This window comes from Panthera onca, chromosome B1 (assembly GCF_046562875.1).
Source record: "Panthera onca isolate mPanOnc1 chromosome B1, mPanOnc1 haplotype 2, whole genome shotgun sequence".
NCBI classification, from domain to species: Eukaryota; Metazoa; Chordata; class Mammalia; order Carnivora; family Felidae; genus Panthera; species Panthera onca.
Genome location: NC_138342.1, coordinates 72,603,231 through 72,627,217, shown reverse-complemented (window position 1 = coordinate 72,627,217; position 23,987 = coordinate 72,603,231). Strand labels below are relative to the sequence as shown.

At 40.3% G+C, this 23,987-nt stretch overlaps 1 protein-coding gene across 5 annotated transcripts in view; it reads left to right on the top strand.

Moving 5' to 3' along the window:
* Positions 1-23,987, top strand: part of ABCG2 (ATP binding cassette subfamily G member 2 (JR blood group)) — a 131,123-nt gene that overhangs the window by 49,855 nt on the left and 57,281 nt on the right. The window contains exon 1 of one of the 5 annotated variants that reach the window (XM_078445923.2): positions 14,538-14,968. The exons of 2 other annotated variants lie outside the window; for them this stretch is intronic. The gene's annotated coding sequence lies outside the window, so the exon portion shown is untranslated. Of the gene's footprint in view, positions 1-14,537; positions 14,969-14,988; positions 15,008-15,107; positions 15,437-23,987 lie in introns of those variants that run through there. 2 more of the 5 variants (XM_081795554.1, XM_078445922.2) reach the window with 2 other exon arrangements.

Genomic DNA, 23,987 nt, shown 5'->3' with positions numbered 1-23,987 from the left:
TAGAAGAAAACATAGGTGAAAATCATTATGACATTGGATTTGGCAATGATTTCTTGGATGTGACACTGTTGCTTATTTTACAGGATGTTTTCCATCCTTGGCTTATGATCATTGTGTGACAATGGCAACTCTCAGATATCACGACCACAAAAAGACTACTGGACATTTCCAAACATACTCTGTGTGTTGGGGTTGGGGGGCACATTATGAAAATATTTATGAAATACGTATGAAAATACTTATGAATAAAATTATTTGCTATCTGAAATTTGTTTCAAAATAATTTGTGGGAAAGGGGGAGAAAAGGAGAATATGAATGAAATGAAGATTGGCCACTAGTTGTCGATATCTACATTGAGGCTCAGCATATCTTTTTCTAACTTGTGAAATGTTGTAATTTTCCATTTTCCATGAGAAAATGAAAAAGATGATGGAGATATTTGAGGACTTGTATTTTCAGCACTACTTCAGCATTTGAGACCCTGAAACTACCCAGCTACATAATATCTAAAAATATTTGATTAAAGATTAAAACCTACTTTTACATGATTAGGTGAGTTCACTAAGATCAGTAATGGAACAAAGGCCAAGCAAGTAAGCTAACTCATTGGGTATCTGAGATCTACAGTGGTCGTTTTGATCTGAGCTGCATCGCACAGAAAGGATGGGGTCAAAGCCTTGAGTTCACATAAAATGGAAATGTAACACCTAGACCCAGGAGAGGTATACCCTCAGATAGGGCAAACTAGAAAGGAAACCCACTCTGCCAACCACAAGACAACATTGCTATCTTGGCATACACTATGAACGGATATTTTAAAAAGAAGGAAAAAAAACCCTCCCCTGAGAATTTGTAGCCACTGGCCCAATCTTATGTAGTTTGGGAACTGAATGTACATTCTTTGCATGATCCAAAAACACAAGCCTATAATTCAAAGGCTATGAGGATGGGTAAAATCCCCAGGTGTCTGAGAGAAGGAAATTCAGACTTTTCCAGGGCTCAAAGAATTCTTTCATATAGGTTGCCCAAAAAACTTAAAAAATTACAAAACAAACATCAAGCAAGCCATGGAGAATAGAACCAGAACCATAAAGACTTAAGATATTATAATTATCAGAATTGAAATGAAAAATAATTCTGTTTGAAGTATTTTAAAATGTAAAAAAAAAAAAAGATACTGAAAACATGAACAAGAATAGGAGACTATCAAATAATTAGGCCAGTTTGAAGAACAACATACTACTTTTAGAAATGAAAAGTATCCCTAATCATTGAAATTAAGAATTTGGATAGAAGATAAATACAACTGTATAGAGAATTAGACATCTGGAAGACATATCTGAAGAAATTATGCAAGATCCAACACAGAGAGATAAAGATGTGGAAAATATGTAAGGGCTAAGAGACATGTAAGAAGGTCCATAAGAGTGTACTAGAAATGGAGCAGCCCATAGGCTACATCCCTAGCCAGAGCTTAGTAGTGCCTTTTTTTCAGGATTAACATGATTTAATTCATTATCAGTCTTATACACTGCTGAGGTTGGGAAGGCCGGGATGGTGGCTTGAGTCACTCACACTTTCATTGTGGAGGAATCTGATTTGGGAAGTCTTGTTACTGAGCAGGGAGCCGTGGAGGTGCCCGAGTTTATCCAGCAGTGTTGAAGACCTTCCAAAGGCAGCCGGTGAGACCAGGCACTTCATAGCTAAAGGTCCACCCCAGTGGCTCTCAGTGCCCACTGCCCTCTTTACAGAGAGGAGGCACATAGACCTCTAGAGGCATTAGGGATGCAAGATGGCAGCTTGGGGAGGTTCCCCTGCAAATGTGCTGTGTCTCTGCCTCAATATCCCCATCCACACAATATAGCCACACATCCCTAGGCAGAGTTGAACAGCATTGTCTCTCACCACCTCTACCCTTTTATAAGTGGGCAGCAGCATCCCTGCCTGAGGCTTCAAAAAGTGAGCCTGACTCCAGTCCCCTGCTTTGTGTGGTTTGAGTTCCTTTTATTTAGCCAAACTCCTTACCACCATTACCTGCTTCCAGCCCCAAGTCCCTCAACCTGCAGGCTTTAGTAAAATTCTTATCATTTGGGGTTTCTTTCATGGAGTTTCGTATCTTAGATTCACCACTGCCTAGACTTTCCTATTTTTCTTCTTTTACTTTGGTATGTGTGGCGGAGGGGGATTTTGAAGGGTGAGCAAATTCATTCTGCCTTCTTTCTCCAAAAAAAAATTTTTTTTTTTCTGAACAGTTTTTACAGGAAATAGTGGTGTCATTGTTTCTTATATCAGCACTAAGGTAAAGAGACATAATGCGAGCATAAATTGTCTTCTAGCTGTATCACCTTGGGCAAATTCCTTACTCTCACTATGCTTCAGTTTTATCATCTACAAGATAGAGATATTAATAGAATCCACCTAAGGGCATTGTTGTAAAGATTGACCAAGTTTTTTAAAAACCTCACAAAACTTAAAGGCACTTAGAATACTGCCTGGCAAGTAGCAAGTTCTCAATAAGTATTAATCAGTAAGTTATTATTGGCATTGAGTAAACATCGAGGTTACCTTATGTTTTCCAAATGCACATTGTTTTATTTTTATTTTTATTTTTTATTAAAAAATTTTTAATGTTTACTTAGTTTTGAGAGAGAGAGACAGAGAGAGACAGAGAGGGAGTGGGGGAGGGGCAGAGAGAGAGTGAGACACAGAATCCAAAGCAGGCTCCAAGCTCTGAGCTGTCAGCATAGAGCCCGACATGGGGCTTGAACCCATGAACTGTGAGATCATGACCTGAGCCAAAGTCAGACATTTAACCAACTGAGCCACCCAGGCATCCCCACATTATTTTATTTTATCTTTATTCAACCCTGTAGCATGGATATTATCACCTTTAATTTGTGGAAAGAAATTGAGGCACCCAAGTATCAAATAGCAAAAACTTGAAAGAGGAGATAAAACATGGGTACATCTAGATTGACTTATGGCTTTGTCACACATAGAATATTGAATGTACGTTTCCTGGGTCTAATATGGGTTCTGGGTGAAGTTATAAGTGTTTGGCTTTGTTGACATCATCCATTATAATATTAAACATGACAGTCAGATGTGAAAAAACTCTAACACATTGTATAATGAACCATGTGTCATTTAATGCCCATTAGACTTTAACTTCATTCGTTCCCAAAAATGAACTCTTATCTCTGCAGACAATGAAGTGTTTATAGTAGTCAGTAGTGTATCATATGAAAGAGATCAGTCATTGATGAAACCCTCTTCCATTTTAACAACATGGCAAAGTCAGGTAAGGGTGGATAGGCCCCTGAATTGCATAAGATAAACCCACTTTTGTTATTCAGTCAATCAAGTTTTATCAATTATCTGTTGTGTTTAAGGCCAGAGAGAGGCAATATTTAGAACACACACTGAGGACAGATACATTACTTTCTCATCATTTCCATTAACAACACCATGAGGTTTTCAGCTTCTCAGGTGTGAGATCTTGATGTCAGTTCCAGCTCTTTTATCTTTTACCTTCAATGTTCCACCAGTTACCAGGTGCTATAAACTCCTCCTTTGCAATGTTTCTTTCACGCCCCTTTCCTCAAAAATTTTTTCACCATTGCTCTAGTTCAGTCTTTTTTTTTTTTTTTTTTTTTCATTTTCAGACTGATCTCTGCCTTCTCACACCCCATCATCCATTCTGTATGTGAACAGATTAATCTTTTGAAAACACTACTTTGACAATGTCATCCATCTACACTAAAATTTCATTAGTTTCTCACTCTCAAGATAAGTTTAAACTCCTTAGTTTGGCTTTCAAGTCTTCCACAATTTGGTTCCAGAAGATTCTGTCCATTTCTGTTAGTATGTTACCAAGAATACAGCCTTTGAGATGCTTCTTGGGGGATAGGTTCCATGAATAAATGCTGTTCAGTAATGATGAAGCCTACTTAATTCACTTGTTTTAACCTGGCATTTCCCCATCCTTCCTTTCCTCATAACACATATCCATAAAGTCTTTTGTTTAAACTTTTTCTTATTTAAAAATAAATACCCAACACGAGGCTTGAACTTATAACCCCGAGATCAAGAATCACACGTTCCTTGGGGCACCTGGGTGGCTCAGTCGATTGAGTGTCTGACTTTGGCTTAGGTCATGATCTCATGTTTCATGAGTTCTAGCCCCCCATCAGGCTCTGTGCTGACAACATGGAGCCTGGAGCCTGCTTCGGATTTTGTGTCTCTCACTCTCTCTGCCCCTCCCCGCTCACACACTCTCTCTCTCTCTCAAAAATAAATAAACATTAAGAAATATGTATATATATATATGTATATATATATATAAAATCACATGGTCCTCTGACTGAGCCGGCCAGGCGCCCCCTGTTTAAGTAAACTTCTTAATTGACGTATAACATAGATCCAGAATAAGTACAGACCATCTAAGTAAACAGCTTAATGTATAGTTATAAAGTGAACACACTTGTATATCTGCCACCCAGATCAAACACACATACATATATATGTATATGCATTTGTTCATTATCAACACTGCCAAGTCTCCATGCTCCACCCTAGTCATTGTCCCTTCCAAAGGTAACTACTGTTTTGACTTTTATCATTATACATGAGTTTTATGTGGTTTTTGTTTGTTTCTATGGAGATATAATGGACATATAACAAACATATATTTGATCGGGGTTGCAGAAACACAGGTGTTTTCACTTTGTAAATATACATAAAGCTGTTTACTGAGATTTTCTGTACTTATTTTGGATGTATGTTATATTTCAATTAAAAAGATTACTTAAAAGACTTTATGGATATGTGGAATTTAGTTTGTTGAACTCTCAACATTTAACCTTTTAGCCTATTTTGCAGGACAAATGTTATTATGCCACTTTCTGACTCTGCAGGTCAATTATCAGTACCTAATCATATTTTTTTTCCTTGCTGTGCTCATTTTTTAGGGCTTAGCTACCTCTGTGAACTTTATAACCAAATGAATTATTTCTTTTCTTTCTTTCTTTTTTTTTTTTAAAGTTCATTTATTTTGAGAGAGAGGGAGAGAAAGAGAAAGTGTGTGAGAGAGAGTGGGGGTTGGGGGGAGAATGAGGGAGGGGCAGAGAGAGAGAGGGAAAGAGAGAATCCCAAGCAGGCTCCATGCTGTCAGCATAGAGCCTGAAGTGGGGCTTGAAACCACTAACCATGAGATCATGACCTGAGCCAAAAGCAAGAGTTGGTGGCTTAACCGAGTGAGCCACCCAGGCGCCCCCAAATGAATTATTTCTTACTGGGTCTCTAGTCTGCTGTATGAAACAAATTACATGAACCAAGGTAGTATGGCTCCACATCTGGGCTCTTAACACCCCCTGGCCCCCACCGCTACTCACACATAGACACACAGACACACACACACACTGTCTTTTTCTGTATTAATGCCACCTTCTGTTTTCTCTATGATTTTAAGACTTTGACCACTGGTTTTTGGCATTTCCCTTCTCTCCAAGATGGTCACTACCTTGGCAAAGTCTGTTTATTTAGATGATCAACCCACCACCCTGGCTTTTGTGCTCTTTGATCTCAACTTCCCCAAGGGTAGGCACAATTTTAAAGATCCTCTTTTCCCCAAACCCCAAGATTCCAGTTCATTCACTGGTTATTTACCCAGATGTGAATCTAGGTACGGCTCTGAGGAATTTTGCAGCTATTTATTTATTTATTTATTTAGAATTTTGCAGTTATAATTACAGTCCCAAATCAGTTGACCGTAAAATGGTGAGATTATCAAGATGGGCCTGATTTCATTACACCAGCCCTTTAAAAGGCAGAAGGGGAAGTCTGAGAGATTCAGTGTTTGAGAAGGACCTGCTTTGAAGATGCAGGGAATCACATAAGGAGGAATGTGGGCAGCCTGGAGGCGCTGGTTGACAGTCAGCAAGGAAACAGGGACTTCAGTCCTGCAAAGAATTGGGTTCTGCCAACAAGGTGAACTTAGAAGCAGGTCATTCAGATAAGAACCTTCCTTCAGGTAAAAGCCCAGCTGGCTGACACTTTGATTTGTCCCCATGATATACAGAGCAGAGCCGAGCCTAGCTGCCCTAGATTCCTGACCTCCAGAACTATAATAAATGAGTGTTGTTTTAAGATGTTAAACTGATAGAAAACCTCCCTTCCACCTCCATAATCCTATTGTCGTGTCCAAACCATGCAACCTTGTCAAAACCTGGAATTCTAGTCTTAAATGCCAATTTCCTGTGCAGTGATCTCATCCTCCTGTTTCCACTCCTCAGCCTCCAAGTGACGCCTCCATGGGTTCCCTTTCTACCTGTCTTTTCCTGGCTTCCTCTTTCTTTCTTTCTTTCTTTCTTTCAATTTTTTTAAATTTATTTTTGAGAGAGAGAGAGAGAGAGAGAGAGAGAGACAGAGTGCCAGCAGAGAGAGACAGAGACACAGAATTCGAAGCAGGCTCCAGGCTTTGAGCTGTCAGCACAGAGCCTGACACAGGGCTCAGACTCACAGACTGCAAGATGGTGGCCTGAGCCAAATTCGGGCGCTTAACCTACTGAGCCATCCAGGCATCCCCCTGGTTTCACTTTCTTATGATGAATCACGTCACCCACTCAACTCCTTGCTCCATTTTTCTATTGCTTTATCCACCTAGCAAAACCACATTCTAGACTTTATTCAACCTTCTAACTTCTCTATCTTTATTAATGGGAATTCATAAGCGAGAATTCTTTGTGAATGGGAAAATCATGCCCACTTGTGGCTTTGATGCTGCTATATTTGTAGAATCTACTCTTAGGGGTCCTTAGTGTTGCTGTGCAGTCTCTCTCTAGGTCCCTTATTACTACTGGGAGGACAAATGTTCCCTCTACCAATTTAGGTCCAGTGGGGTGGGGAAGGAGCTGAAAGTTAACCGACAACAGATTAAAGGAGAAAAGATAGGGTTTATGGGGTTTATATACCAACTTAATAGGGGCACTTTGGGGGGGGGGCAGGAGAAAGGGCTTCCATGGGAGAACAAAGGACTTTTAGGAAAGACAAATGGGTTTTTAGGGAAACAAATGAAAGTATGACCATTTGTGATAATGTTTGTTCATGCAATTTCTTATCCATGTGGGAGTGCTTGGTCCTTTTCCTGGCAGTGAAGTTCCCTTGAGAGGGGCTTTATGGCTGTTTTACTTTCTGAAGATTTTGTCTTTGGTCAGATAAGGGAAGCTGCGAGAAGGCTTCTTTCAGCATCCACTGACTGCATCTCAAATATCTTTAGTTTAAAATCATCTTTAGACCAACTCCATGGGGCTGGGTGGATCCCTACATTAGTATCCAATTTGTTTACTTAGGCCCTTGTGGTAGGCAGAATAGTGGCCTCCCAAAGATGTCATGTCCTAATACCCAGAATGTGGGTGTGTTAGGTTACCTGCCAAAGGAGAATTAGGGTTGCCTATGAAATTAAGGTTGCTAATCAGATGACTTTAAAATAGAAAGATTATCATGGCTTATCCCATGTGTCTAATGCAATCACAAGGGTCCTTTAAAGTTGAAGCAGGAGGCAGAAGATAAGAGAGAAAGAGATATGATAACAGAGGCAGGGGCAGAGTGATGCTCTGTTGTTGGCTTGGAAGCTACAGGAATGGGACCATAGGCCAAGGAATGCAGGTGGCCTTTGGAAGCTGGAAAAGTTCCAGAAAGGAGTGCAGACCTGCTGACATCTTTGATTTTAGCCCAGTCAGGCCCATTTGGACTTCTGACCTATGGAAATGTAGGATAATAAATTTTTGTTGTCTTAAGCCATTAAGTCTGTGGTATTTTGTTATGGCAACCATAGGAAACGAATATAGCTCTATTCCAGGGTTTATCATTTTCTCAAATCCCTGGTCTCCTCACACTGTACCTTCAGCAGATCCTCCAGCTTAGGAGAGAAAGTACATTTCTTTCCATTTTCTTTCTTTTCCCTAATGAAAATATTTATCTGCATGAATCTGCATGACTCATCCTGACTCCCTTTCCTTCCCCCACAATTAAAAAAAAAAGTTTCCTTTTTTTTAATGTATTTTTATTTTTATTTATTTTTATTTTTTTAATGAAATTTATTGTCAAATTGGTTTCCATACAACACCCAGTGCTCATCCCCAAAAATGCCCTCTTCAATACTCATCACCCACCCTCACCTCCCTCCCACCCCCCATCAACCCTCACTTTGTTCTCAGTTTTTAAGAGTCTCTTATGCTTTGGCTCTCTCCCACTCTAACCTCTTTTTTCCTTTTCTTTTGTAATGTGAATGCCTCTAGATTTCATTTCCATTCCCTTCTTAAGGGACCTGATTATACCAGTTAACCACCTTTTCTTCTTTATGACTTGTCATCTTGGCACGCACACACATTCCAGCCTGTCCAATCAAATAAGAAATATTCTTTGAACCCAAGATGGCCTTAAGGGATACTCCTTTCTCTCACCTTCTTGTTATAGTGAAAACTTTGGGAGGAGTTATCTGTACTCTGTTTCCATTCCTTCACTTACTCATGGGTGTTCAAGTCATTACAGACTGACCTTCCTGTCACGGACTTCACGGGGGAGCATGGTGTACATAGCTGCTTGCACTGTTTTTTATTTGCTTTATCTTGGAAGTGGTGAAAATAAATATACCTTGGACACATTACAGATGTTATATACATAACCCAAATGCCCCATGTCCATAAAATAAGTCCTGTATGAAACCTGGACTTGATAGGGGAAAATTGACTCTGAGAAGCTCACTCCTTGGAGTGAGCATTAAGGAATATACTGAGCCCTCACTAGCTCCTTGCACTTGGTGGCCAGGCTGGCAATTAGACTGAGAGCTCAGGACAGCTGGGAAAGGCGAAGAAGGCATTAAAAATCCTGTGAGAAGGATGAGCAGAGCTTCTCATAGGTCTATATGGGAGCTTTGATAGTAGGGTGACTGATTCATGGAATTACAGGCCCAGAAAGTTTGATCCTTTAATGAGAATACTGTTGTTGATTTTGCTTTGGTTTGCCATTCTGTATAATAAGCCATACCCTTAATCAACATTAAACAAATTTATATCTTTTGCCTGTGTCTGTTGCTGACATTCCATTAAGCACTGATACCCTTGTGAAAACCATACAGGCAAGTCCCTCACTGGTGTGATTATTGAAAAGGAGTATTACCACCTGACCGCCACAAAAAAAAGAAAAACTTCCAGTTATTTTTGGAGTTTTCAAAAAGCAAGGGGCACTCAGGAGTGGGTCAGTCTGTTAAGCATCTGACTTTGGCTCAGGTCATGATCACGTGGTTTGTGAGTTTGAACCCCACATCAGGCTCCGTGCTGACAGCTCAGAGCCTGGAGCCTGCTTCAGATTCTACATCTCCCTCTCTGCCTCTCCCTCGCTGACACTCTGTCTCTGTCTCTCTCTCAAAAAATAAATGTTAAAAAAAAAAAAGTGAGGCTCAAGTGATTTCATGAATGAGTTTGTTTGCTCCCTTCACCTGAGGTCAGCTTCCTTATCTATCTGTTCGTGTCCATGCATACTGCCTACAAAAACATAAGGTGACACCCCACCCCTGCCAGTGCCCACTTAGATCTTCAATGTGTGTTTAATGGGTGTGGACTCCAGATGGCCCCAAAGCTTTCAATTAGGATTGTAAAGAAATCTTAATTTTGATAATTCTGTAGTTTGATTATAAGGCTCATAAAATATGACAAACAGTGACTTCAACTAGCTTGGAGAGAGTTCAGGAGATCAATGTTCATCAGAGATCCAGTGTCCTTCTGTTTACTTGCTCTGCAGCCTAAGAAATCAATAGAGAGAAGTGGGCAAAGGTCTTACATAGAATATTCATGAATAAACCACAAACGATCATTAAACATTAAAAAAATTTACTCTCACTAAGTCAAAGAAATGTACATTAAAACACTGACATTTGTCATGTGTCAAATTTTAAAAGATTAAAATTATTATTCCATCCAGTATTTGTGAGAGCTTAGAGGAACAAACAACCTTTTAAATTTTGGGAGACTGAATTTGGCACAAATAATTTTGTGGGAAATCTGGCTATATACATTAGAAAAATTTTTTTGCATTAAAAATTTTAAAACAAGCAATACCTTTTGCCTGAGCAAGGCACCTTCTGGAATTTATCTGGATGTGTGTGATGAAATAGCTACAAGAATGTTTTGTGACTAATAGGAAGATTAGTTAATTATGGTATATAACAAACAAATGAATACCATGCAGCTATTAACTATAAAGTTGTAGAAAGATATTGAATGACAGAGAACCATGTTTGCAGTTTACAATGTAGCAGTTTACAAAATAATAATAGTTACCATCTATTGAGTGCTAACCAATGATAATAATTCTGTTCAGGGCTTTACACACATTATCTCATTTACTCTTTCTAACTACCCTAAGAGATTGTTTCCACTGATTACCAATAACCACCCGAAGATCACGTAATTAGTACAAGCAGAAATCTCCAGGGTTTGGGTGAACCAGGGTACAGATGTAGGCTATCTGACTTCTGGGATGATGACTTCCATCTCTGTACCTATTGTATGTAAGCTCATTTTGTTTTTTAAGAAAATGTGTATGCATAGAAAAAGACTAAAAGCAGATGGTATGTGCTTGCTGGGTTAAAGTAATTTTTTTTTTTTTTATGTTTCTTTTTGAGAGAGTGAGTGTGCCAATGGAGAGGCAGAGAGAGGGGGACAGAAGATCTGAAGTGGGCTCTGTGCTGAGCCACCCAGGTGCCCCTCCAAGTCATTTTTTTTCATCTTGTTTGATACTACAACAGGAGAGAAAAATAAGTTTAGTTAAATGGTAAAAAGAAAAAGTGCCAGAATGAGAATGCATTCAGTGGGAATTCCAATATCAGGCTCTCTAAATACTGGGCAGTTACTCTTCTCTGGTAATATAAAAAAGGAAGGTTATGAGGTGGAGGGCAGAGAGCAGCAGTCTTAGAAGCTGTGAGTTCCCCATTTACCCTAACTTTTGACCCTGTGCAAACTGGTCTCCTTTCCACCAGGTGACTCACCTGTAAATGAGGAAGGTCATCTTTAGGTTCCTCCCTCCCTATATTTTGTGACCTAAACTACCCAAACAGCAAAACAGAAGGCAGGGCATTTGAAAATGATTAGTGCAGGGGCACCTGGGTGGTTCAGTTGGTTAAGCCAATGACTCTGGGTTTTATGCTCAGGTCATGATCAGGATTCATGGGTTTGAGCTGGATTGTTCAGCCGGGTTTGAGCCCCACGTTGGGCTGTCTGCTCTCAGCACAGAGACCGCTTCAGATCCGCTGTTTCCCTCTTTCTACCCCTCTCCTGCTCGTGCTTGCCTACACGTTTTCTCTCTCTCAGAAATAAATATTAAAAAAAAATAACTAGCCCCAAAATAAAATGCTAACTTATAAGCTAAAATGACTCATTTCTTAACAATGCAATACATTTATGAAATGTTGGCTTTAGTCTGAATTTATCAAATTGATGGCAATGATCAGCTTTAGAGAAATCAGCAAATTGCTATGCTTCTCTCCCTCCACAATTTCCACCTAGAAAAGGAAGAGGCACAAATCACTTCTGGAGAATAGTATAGAAAAGGTAAGCTTCCTGCTCTTACTTCCTTCTGAGTGCAAAAGAGCCCTTAAAGCTTGGTTTTTAGGTGGATCTTTAGAGTGTATTAGAGTGAGATTAGGAATTAATGTAACGTTAGTTAGCACATACACTGACATATCAATACGAAAAAAATCAAACTATTCTAAAAATTGGACTAAAAACAGGCAGAAAGTTTTAATTCTTTTAGTTTTTTTTTTTTTTTAAGCTCTATTTTGGGTGAGGTTATGACTCTAAGTATTGTCATTGTCTTTATACATACATTTTAGTGACTAAAACACTGACATTTCATTGATTTATTTTACTTTTAAACAAAATTATTTTTCCCAATATAAAGGTTGCATATCTGCATGAAACAAATATAGAAAATTACACTAAAATAGAAGGAAAAAAAGAACAGTAATGTCATAACCCAGAAAAATAACACTTTCTTGTATTGCTAGCTATTTTCTAGGTATAAGTTTTTGGTTTGTTTTCATTTTATGTAATTGCAGAATGCTATATTCAACTTATTCTTTTTTTATGTGCTTTTAAAATCAAATTCATGTGTATTTTTTCCATTTTAATAATTCTCCTCTTGGAATTGCCTTCAGAGTTTGCTGGCAACTTTTAAAATCTTTACTGATATCAGTAAAGCTTTATTCTTCAGAGGGCGTTTTTAAATTTTGCAGTTATCAAGAGCCAGCTTTGAAAAATTTTACTCAGCCTTGGCTTAAAGTGACAAATATATTTGTATATGGGTCTTTAAGCATCTTTAAACGGTCTCAAAATTAATCCAAAAAACCAATTTCATCCAAATGTTTGAGCACATCATGGATATATACTTTAAAATCCTTTAAAAGTATACAGTATGGTATTTTTAATATTCTAAAAAATTATGTATAATCAATTCCTCCCTCCCTCTCTTTCTCTCTTTCTTTCTGAAGGAAAGAGAGCAAGCTGGGGAGGAGCAGCGGGAGAGGGAGAGAGAATCTTAAACAGCTCCACCCACAGAGCCCCACCACTGAGAGATCATGACCTGAACTGATATTAAGAGTCCTGCCTCCAACACTATGTTAAACAACAGCAGTGAGAGTGGACATCCCTGTCGTGTTCCTGATCTCAGGCGGAAAGCTCTCAGTTTTTCCCCATTGAGGAGGATATTAGCTGTGGGCTTTTCATAAATGGCTTTTATGATATTTAAGTATGTTCCTTCTATCCCGACTTTCTCGAGGGTTTTTATTAAGAAAGGATGCTGAATTTTGTCAAATGCTTTTTCTGCATCGATTGCCAGGATCATATGGTTCTTATCTTTTCTTTTATTAATGTAATGTATCACATTGATTGATTTGCGAATATTGAACCAGCCCTACAGCCCAGGAATGAATCCCACTTGATCATGGTGAATAATTCTTTTTATGTGCTGTTGAATTCGATTTGCTAGTATCTTGTTGAGAATTTTTGCATCTATATTCATCAGGGATATTGGCCTGTAGTTCTCTTTTTGCTGGGTCTCTCTCTGGTTTGGGAATCAAAGTAATGCTGGCTTCATAGAATGAGTCTGGAAGTTTTCTTTCCCTTCCTATTTTTTGGAACAGCTTGAGAATAGGTATTATCTCTGCTTTAAATGTCTGGTAGAATTCCCCAGGGAAGCCATCTGGTCCTGGACTCATTTGTTGGGAGATTTTTGATAACTGATTCAATTTCTTCACTGGTTATGGGTCTGTTCAAATTTTCTATTTCTTCCTGTTTGAGTTTTGGAAGTGTGTGGGTGCTTAGGAATTCGTCCATTTCTTCCAGGTTGTCCAGAGCCTAAATGTCCATCAATTGAATGGATAAAGAAATTGTGGTTTATATATACAATGGAATACTACTTGGCAATGAGAAAGAATGAAATCTGGCCATTTGTAGCAACGTGGATGGAACTGGAGAGTGTTATGCTAAGTGAAATAAGTCCTACAGAGAAAGACAGATACCATGTTTTCACTCCTATATGGATCCTGAGAAACTTAACAGAAGACCATGGGGGAGGGAAAGGGGGGGGAAGAGAGGGAGGGAGGCAAACCATAACAGACTCTTAAAAACTGAGAATAAACAGGGTTGATGGAGGATGGGAGGGAGGGGAAAGTGGGTGATGGGCATTGAGGAGGGCACCTGTTGGGATGAGCACTAGGTGTTGTATGGAAAACAATCTGACAATAAATTTCATATTTAAAAAAAAAAAAAAAAAAAGAAGAGTCCTGGCTCAACTGACTGAGCCACCCAGGCGCCCCAAATCGATTTCTTATATAGGCTTCCTGGCTAAAACTTGTCTTTTTAAAAATAGAATCCACACCCAACACAGGGCCTGAACTCACAACCTTAAGATCAAGGGTCGCACACTCCACCAACAGAGCCAGCCAGGTGCCCCATAGCTAAAGATTTCAAGCAATGGGTGAAGAATTAGCAGTAATCCCTAGTGTTGCTTTCAATAACGATTTTTGTTTGTAAATGCAAACCGGAAAACAGATGCAAGTACTAATTTCCAAGGGTAGATGCAGTAGGCAAATTTTGGGATAGTCTTATACACTCATAAAGCCTGATAACCAAACTTTTTCTCGAATATGCACACTTTCCGGCTTTTCCACACGAACACTGCTGCAGAGAAGTATTTATTACAGGAGTGTGAAGAATACAATTGAACTGTTCATAATAATATTTTTATTCAAAAATCCGCTCCTCTCCCCCTTAGATTCAGTTCCTGAACTTACTGTCCTGGGGAGCAGGCACCTAATTTCTCAGAAACTCTTTAGATAGCGACCTACTTGCTCTCTGGGTGAGCAACGTGTGTGAGAGACAAAAACCACGGTGTTAGCGTCCCCTGGTGCTTAGGGGCGCGGGACAGACAGTGACCCAATCCAGAGAAGGTATTGATCAGCTTGGGTAGCGTCCTGTGATCACCAGGGCTAACTGCCATTGTCCCTTTGGTACAAGCCCTGGGGAGTTTTGGGTTCAACTGTGCGCTCTCCAGGAGTGTCATCTCCGTGACCCGGCCCCGCGGGAGTGTGGCGGTCCGATCCAATGTCCGGCTCTGAGCACACGGAACCAGTTCCCGCCCTCCGCTCGGGCGCCGGGCGGTTAGGACAGCCAGGCAGGCTGCGCCTCTCCTGCTGTCCGCCTGCGGGCACCTACCCCGAGGGAGCCACCGCCCAGCGCTCTCCCCGCCTGCAGCCCGAAGGTAGCGAGGTGGGGCCCGCGTGCGCGCTGCCTGTGCTCGCCTCTTCGCAACCCTTACCCCCGCCCGACCTCGGCCACCCCGACCCGCTGCCAGCCGCCCCTGACCTGCACCGTGCCCTAGAGCGGGCGCCTCTCCAGGCCAGCCGCGGCGCATGTGAGTGCGCGGCCCACCGCCAGCGCGCCGACACCATCGGTGGGCTGCCTGCGGCCCGAGCGCGCGGAAAGTAGTCCCGCGGGGAGGGGGAGGGGGATGAGGAGGGGGGAGGGGGAGGGGGAGGGGGTCTGCCGCGCGCTCCAGCTGTGCCCTGAGTCCTCCGTCGTTACACGAGTCGAGAGCCCGCAGGAGGGAAGTGGGAGTCCTGGACCATCCCGCAGAGTTTCGGAGTCACAGGAAGGAAGCAACCTGGAAAGGAGCCGGGGAGATTTTGGAAAAGCTCTTCAGGATTTAGAAAGCGCAGGACAGATGCTTGATGCCATTGTTAGGAGCTGCTTCCCTAGGGTGTGCTGGAAGGTCTGGCTCACTCAGCTCGGCGTTTCTATAAATGATTGTTAGTGCTCCTCCTCTGAGCACACGGACCCTGAGATCGAAGCCCTCGGTTCAGCTGAACCACTATTAACCCGAGTGAGTAAATGGCGAAAGCTACTGGGGATGTTGTGTGGCTTGAGTGGTCCGTGGGGGTATTGCATGTATATTTGGTTGAAAATAGAAAACTGTTCAGTTGAGATGACTAGGTTTGAGTTAGTCCCTCCCACTTTCGTTTGAAAAACGAGTGTGAAATACCAATTGAGAATTCACATCGGTTTTTCAGAAATCCATGTCTTGGTGCAAACGGATTTTGTGTCTGGTGGTGTGTGTTAAGAGCCGGTGGGTGAAACTCTCGTCTTTCTCCAAATGTACGAAACAAGAGTTGATATAAGATGGATAAAAACTTATTGAACATGGAAGTTACTACAAGGTGGGAGAGAAATTTGTTGATATTAGTATTTTTAAAGGGATTAACCAATATATTTTATGTATTTTTCTTATCTTCAGGGCATAAATTTTTGTCCCTAACTTTCTTTGGATGGCTGGCTTGTTAAAGAGCTATTGAGTTCCCTTTTGTAATTTTTTTTCTGTGGATAGTTGATTTTTAATGATTGACTTCAAAAAATTAACCAGCTTATTACAATACTTATTAGAAATAGTACTGAAGAAGTTAGAACAATACAGAAAAATACAAGACCAAAATGTAAATATAGCAGTTAAAAACAAGAACTGTAATGTTGCCTAGTGTTATTTTCTTGCCTAATAGTAAAAATACAAAAGCTCATTCCACTTTTAGAAAAAAATAGATTTATAGTAACAAATATGTATTGGTTATCTTTGTTCCAAACCCTGAGTATTCAGCAAGATTAGGAAACACATTCTTTTGTATTAAGATGCTATTAAAATACACTTAGAGCCAAAATCTGTCTCTGCATTTATTTTTATTAAGCTTCCATGAAGCATTTGAGGTGAGCATAAGTATTACAAGTGGAAAATAAAATACAATCAAGAGTAAAGGGAAGCAGGTTAAAATGGACTTGGACAGATGCTATGCAAATTAAAGTTGCCTCCTGGGAGCCACAATAAAAAGGGATGAATAGTCACACAATTCAATGAGGATAAAGGCGGAAACTTACCAGCTCCTTAGAAAAGCTTTTCTTGGCATTTATTTCTGAGGGAAATGTTTTGTGTTACAGAAGATGCAGAGGGGATTGAAGAACAGCATTGGGAGAGCAAATGTGTGCCCATCCTAGTAGTCCATGCAGTAGTACATTTACTAGCTGTAGTTGCAATTTTCCTTGCCCTAAGTGTTGTGAGAAGCCCTTGTTGGATGCTGAGACCTTATGGTCATACATGCTGCTGTTTGATGGTTTGGGGTTTATTCAGGGATGAGTCTAGACTTTTTAGAGGGATAGATGGACCTAATGTTCTTCAAGTACCCTGTATTTCTATGTCAGGAGTTTTTGATAGAAGTTTGGCAGCAGATACAGGTTATATCAAGAGGGAAGGCTTATTCTCTGTTGCTTACTGGGGTTATAGGATAGGGTTGCAATTTTTTAGTGAAAATTAAAAAAAACGAATGGCTGTCATCTCTATAGGATATAGGATCTGTAGGTCTGCCTACAGAAAGCTAAAGTTTATCCTTTAAAATATCCATTCTCGGGGCGCCTGGGTGGCTCAGTCGGTTAAGCGTCCGACTTCGGCTCAGGTCATGATCTCGCGGTCCATGAGTTCGAGCCCCGCGGGCTCTGTGCTGACAGCTCAGAGCCTGGAGCCTGTTTCCAATTCTGTGTCTCCCTCTCTCTCTGACCCTCCCCCGTTCATGCTCTCTCTCTGTCTCAAAAATAAACAAACATTGGGGTGCCTGGGTGGCTTGGTCGGTTAAGTGTCCGACTTCGGCTCAGGTCATGATCTCACGGTCCGTGAGTTCGAGCCCCGCGTCGGGCTCTGTGCTGACAGCTCAGAGCCTGGAGCCTGTTTCAGATTCTGTGTCTCCCTCTGTCTTTGCCCCTCCCCTGTTCATGCTCTGTCTCTCTCTGTCTCAAAAATAAATAAACGTTAAAAAAAATTAAAAAAAAAAATAAACATTAAAACACACACACACACACACACACACACACACACACACACAATATCCATTCTCTGTTCACACTAGGTTGTGAACCAGTAATGATAAATTGTCTTGGTGGTTTGGGCCTCATTTCCCAACCCCCCCCCCCCCCCCCACACACACACAGTTTTATGAGAAATAATTCACATATCCTACACAGTTCACCTATTTAAAGTGCACAGTGTGTGGAATCATTTTCATCATCCCCTCCCTTAGAAACCCATTAGCAGTTACTCCCCCTTCTCATGATACCCCCCAGCATAGCTTTTTTTTTTTTTTTTTTGAAGCAAGATATTCTGTTTCACTGAGAGACTGTTACAAAGTGGCTATCTATTTTTTGAGCCACACAGCTTATTTATAGAGATAAATAAAATATCCATTCAGAGAATCATAACATTGAAAGTTAGTACCACACTGGTTGTTGAAACCCAAGGTGAGTGGATGTGAGTAAAGCAAACGAACTGATTTCAATGAAGAAGTTTTGATTTTGACAGAAGGGTACAGTCAAATGTTGGCAGTGTCTGAAACCCCATTGAACAAAGTTTCTTACACTTTTGCTGATCACTAGCCCAATCTCTTTGGGTTTGCAACTAGAAAAAAATTTTACACTTTAGACAAGAGCTGGCTGGAAATCAGTATTTAGGGCCAGGTAGCAGTAGGTAGCTCTCTGTCATTTCTCTGGTATTATGTTCTCAGAGTTATCTGGAAAGGCAAAACCGGAAGGCTCTAGAAAGTAATAAGCCTATGATCTCCCTCTGGGTCCATTTGAGTGGAGTGTCTTACAAGGTAAGAAGAAAAACTCTCTGACAGGTACCCAAAGTTTAGATACTTTCACACAGGAGGTCCTGCCCTATCTGCTTCCTGACCTGCACAGCCCAACCCTGGCTCCACGCTGACTGTATCCTAGGACAGGGGAGAGAAGGGATAGAAAAGTTGGAGGGACAAAAGAATACTTAGAAAGGGAGAAGAAAATACTTCATTTTGCCCCTTTTATTCAACCATCCTGTATTAATTTGGAATGCCTTAAGACAAGATCATTATCTTCTGGATAAAAGGAAGTGGCCATCAATGGGTGGTTGAGTGCTTTCTCTGTGCAGGTGTTTTTATATTCGTTCTCATTTGATGCTCAGACTAAACCTTCCAGGGAGTATTTCAATCCCATGTTTATAGGGGAGGAAGCTGAGAGTTCACTGGGTTACTCATAGTGGGGACAAAAAGACCATATTGAACTTTATTAAAGTTTAGCATGCCTGCCTTCTGTCTCCCTTTCTTTTTGTTTCCCTCCTTTTCTTTCTTTTCATTTCTTTATTCTTCTCTTTCTTCTTTTATCTTTCTTTTCTTTTTTCTTTCCTTCTTTCTCTTTCTTTCTTTCTTTCTTTCTTTCTTTCTTTCTTTCTTTCTTTCTCCTCTCTCTGTCTCACCTGGTAATTTGTTTCACAGTTTACTTACATGTTTACAGAGCAGCTCACTGTAAGTCATGTCGGGGCATAAATTGTTAGGGAGTAGGGAGGCCAGATCTAATTAGGGTCTGATAAATGTCATTCGTTCATTTTCTGCATTTGATGAAAGCACTTCATCTCTCTGGACCACAGTTTCTTCATGGGACCAGAGATCATGTGGATTGGGATGGGAGGGATCTATATTTTATTTAAGGAGTCTAGAAGTGGAATGTGGGGTCAGCTGACATTGCCAGAGTGGTAGTGCAGAGTATCAGGCGTCCTGAGGACATTTCATATTCCTATGTGGCCCATCACTGGGAATGCTAAAGGTATTCCCATTATTATCCTATTATTTTTAAATAATGTTCAAGCTATATTTTACAACATAAGTGTTCTGCCAGTGGAATCATTACTCAGTAAAAGTCTAAAGACCTAGCATCTGGTACGTCAATACTAGCTCATAGCCTCTTATAAAAATTTTTTTTTAAGTTTATTTATTTTGAGAGAGAGAGGGAGAAAGAGAGAATCCCAAGCTGGCTCTGCACTGTCAGCACAGAGCCTGACACGGGGCTCAAACTCACAGCTGTGATATCATGACCTGAGCCGTAACCAAGAGCCAAACCAGGTTAAGTTTGACACTTAACCTACTGAGCCACGTAGTCACCCCAGCATAGCTTCTTCTGTAAAATGGGAATAACTGCCCAATTTGTGAGGGTCAAATGATCCTTATAAAACTTACTATTATTTGGAAACTGTTAAACACTGTCTATATCTGTCTCTCTTTCTATATAAACAATATCTTCAAGATAGAATTTCAGTATGCAACCAATATAAACTTACTGAGATATTTTACATTCTTTTTGTCATATTAAATCTTTGAAATCTGGTGGGTATCCTACATGTACAGCACATCTCAATTCTGACTATGCACATTTCAAGTATTTAGTAGCCACATGTGGCTAGTGGCTGCCATATTGGGTAGCACAAGTCTGCAGCATTAATTAATACATTGGTAGAAGCTGGTTTGGGTGATGCCTTTTCTATTCTGAAAATAATGCTTTTAGTAACTAATAACTTGTTCCTAATACCTACCTGTTACTAATAAAAACAGAAGGAATAAAACTGCAGGAAATGCAAGAATCCAGGAAATAATACTTGTCCATTATTTTAGTGCATACGTACTCTGTGCAAGGAAGTCTAGAGACTGGAGTCTTGGTTCTGCAAACCTACCACCTGACTTTGATTTATAACCTTTCTGATCCATTTATCCTGTTCCATCACATGGGGATACTGTATGTCTTCCCAGTGTACCTCATAATAGTTACCTCAAATAAAACGTGTACTTCAGAAATCATAAAGCAGTAGGCTAATTATAGTTAAAAATCTAATGATATCAGTTCAGTCATACCTAAATCTAATAGTACTATTGATATCATGCCAAATCACTCACCACTTCCATATCAAATCTAAGTTAGGAGTAGAATCCATTTGACACATGCAGCATTGATTTATGCGGATATTACCAGCAACCTAGGGCCAGCTGACCCACTCCAGTTGCGACAGTATAGATCTGGTCTTGCTACTTAGCTGTTCCCTGGAGCTACAGACCACTCATTGTGTTCTGACCTCAGATGTAGATACATATCTCTCCACCCCACCCCACCCCCAGGGAGATATATTCCATCTTACCTGGTAGGATGCTACCCTATCCCAGAGGCAAATTGAAGTGGTTTGAATTTTTCCACAAAAGGCAAATTGCTATGCTTCTCTCCCTCCACAATTTCCACCTAAATAAGGAAGAGGCACAAATCACTTCTGGAGAATAGTTTAGAAAAGGTAAGTTTCCTGCTCTTACTTCTCTTCTCAGTGCGATAGAGATAGCCCTTAAAGCTTGGTTTTTAGGTGGATCTCATTACTCTCATATCATGAATTTCAGCTAATCATAATTATGACAGGGTAACAAGAAAAAGATGTTATTGATGTGTTATCCTTTATAAAACAATGCTTTTGAGAATGCATTGAAAAGCTGTGATTGGGTTTGCATAGCTCTTGATGAGGTTTTCAAGAACAAAGATGGCATTTTAAGCCTGACATCATGCTTCCATTATAAACATTGAAAAAATTGGGGGTTATTTCATTATTGATTTTAATTTGTTGTTTTGAAATAATTTTTAGGCTTACTGAAAAGTTGCAAAAAAATATGGCACAGAGAGTTTCTGTAACATCTTGTATAACTATAGTAAAATTGTCAAAACTGATAGATTAACATTGGAACAATACTGTAATACTATTAACAAAACTATAGACTTACTTGGATTTCACTGACTTTTCATTATCCTTTTTCCATTCAGGATCCAGTTCCAGGAACTTGTGAAGAGTACTGGTCAGATATCTTATAGAATGCTCCTCAGTTAGTACTTGGTGTTTTCTCATGATTAGATTGAGGTTATGCATTTTGGGGGAAAAAATACCAGAAGGAATCTCAGTACATTTTGTCAGAGGTACATGACATCTTATTGCTGACGTAAACCTTGGTTAAGGTGCTGTTCGCCAGGTCCCCAGTGGAAAGTTATTTTTCTCTTTGTAATTATTAGGTATCTTGGGAGAGAAACCTGGACTATGCAAATACCCGGTTTCTCCTTAGACTTAAATTTGGACTATGCAAATATCTTCTTTCTGCTTAAACTTTGTTCACTAATTTTAACATCCATTGGTGGAACTTGATGTACATTGTACTATGTTGTTCTAATAGTGATTTAAAATTTTTTTCTCCTTCTAAGTTTACTAATTCTTCTTACCCATTTAGTTACTCAACTATTTGTATCAGTAAAAATTCATGGATATTTGTTATTTTATGGGTTATAATTCAATATTGTCATTATTTAATTTACTGCTCAACCTGTTCCAGCCTTGGCCACTAGAACTTTCTTTCAGGTTGGCCTATGTGCCCTTTTGACATACCACCATTCCCCCTGCCTCCTTGCCCAAACTTTAAAGCTTTATCCTTACTTTTTTTTTTTAATGTTTATTTGTTTTTGAGAGAGAGAGAGAGAGAGAGAGAGAAAGAGAGAGAGAGAGAAAGAGAAGGGGAGGGGCAGAGAGAGAGGGAGACAGAAGATCTGAAGTGGGCTCCAAACTGACAGCAGAGAGCCCAATGTGGGGCTCGAACTCACAAACCGCAAGATCATGCCCTGAGCTGAAGTCAGACGCTTAACTGACTGAGTCACCCAGGCACCCCTATCCTTACTTTCTGATACTACAGAATGCTGCAGGCTCAATTTGTATTTTCCATGTCTCAACCCTGGAATCAACCATTTCTCCGAGACATGGGTTCCTCTTTTGGAGAATGTTATTAGAAACCACCATCTGGGCACTAGCTATGTTATTGGGGTTACTCTGGGCTTTTTAAGTTTAATAGATTTGTGACCTAGAAGTGCATGTTTACAAAAAGAATAATGCCTTCAATTTCAAACATTATAGAGGACCTCACTGTAGTTGCCAGTTTGGGTTTAGTCTCATGGGAAATACATAAAATTTTTAGGGTTCAGAGTTTTTTAAAAGTTCCTAGTTTTTCTCAAATGATGACCTGTAAGTGCTTAGAAAACAAACACAGTGAACACGTGAACTTTTATTTATTAGGCTCTGGTAAGAAAGCAGGATTTTTGTTTGTTTGTTTTTTTAGTTCTGTAGCTTAAAGATATGCATAGGTCATATCTTTGTGATGTGCAAATGTCTTTAAAGAAATTATGAAGAGAGTAGAGGGTTAACTTTCAGTGGGATCAGAGGGAGTCCTAGGGGTGTTGTCCTGTGATAAGTAGAGGCAGTGCACCAGAAAGATAGGAGATGGATAAAAGATGAGAAAGATAGGTGGATGTGAAGACAGTGCCAGTGTTGGGAGCATGCAGGACTAAGATAGTAGGAAGGACAAGATCATTAGGGGAGAGAAGGTCAAGGGGCTAAAAATTCACTGTAGCTGCCAAGATCCTAAACTTTACAATAGTGTATGACAGTGTCAATCCATAAATGCCTCTTGGAAAACAGTTTATATTTGGATGCTCAGTCAAATGTGGGTCTGTAGCGTTTTGTTAAAAAATAAAAGAATAATACATTATTGCATGATGAAGACCCCAAGACACTGGGGGTGGGGGATTGTCATCCACAAGTCTTACTTATGGTTCTCAGGTTTTTTTTAAAGATTTTATTTTTAAATAATCTCTATACCCAATGTGGGGCTCAAACCCTTAACTCCGAGATCCAGAGTCACATGCTGTACCAGCTGACCCAGCCAGGTGCTCCTCACTCTGTTTTTAACCAAAGGTAGCTATCTCTCTCTCAGCTATCTCACAGGCATCTAAAACTTAACTGCATTGAACAGAGTCTTTGAGGTTTTTTTAAATTTTTAAAAAAATTTTTAATGTTTATTTATTTTTGAGAGAGAGAGACAGAGTGTGAGTGGCGGAGGGGCAGAGAGAGAGGGAGACACAGAATCTGAAGCAGGCTCCAGGCTGTGTCAGCACGGAGCCTGATGTGGGGCCCAAATCCACAAACCACGAGATCATGACCTGAGCCCAAGTTGGACACTTAACTGATTGAGCCACCCAGGCGCCCCGAGTCTTTGAGTTTTTGATGTCCCCTCTGTCATTACCCAGCTCATCTCCTTGTCCAAGTATGTTTTACCTAGTTTCTGCACTAGCCACCTAATGGCCCTTGCTGCTGCATTTGCCACACAGTGCTGCCAGAGTGGTCATTTAAAAACATAGTTAGATCTGTATTCCTGCTTCTAAGGCCTCAGTGGGGTCTAATTGGTTGTACAGACCTTCCATGATGGGGTCTCTTCCTCTCTGGCTGATCTTGTCCTTCATGCCATGTTTCCCAGATCACTCTGCTGTGATGCTGTGGGGGCCTAGAGTGCCAGACTGGGATTGTTTCCTTGTCCTGAAGACTTCAGCGATCTGATTCTAACTCTCTGTTACTGAGTAGCCTTTGGACCTGAATATAGTGTCAACATTGGATGGTTCAAAGTGGATGTGTCAAATCAGATAACATTAAAATCCATTGATTGATACTTTCGAAATGCAAGGGATGATTTATGGAAGTT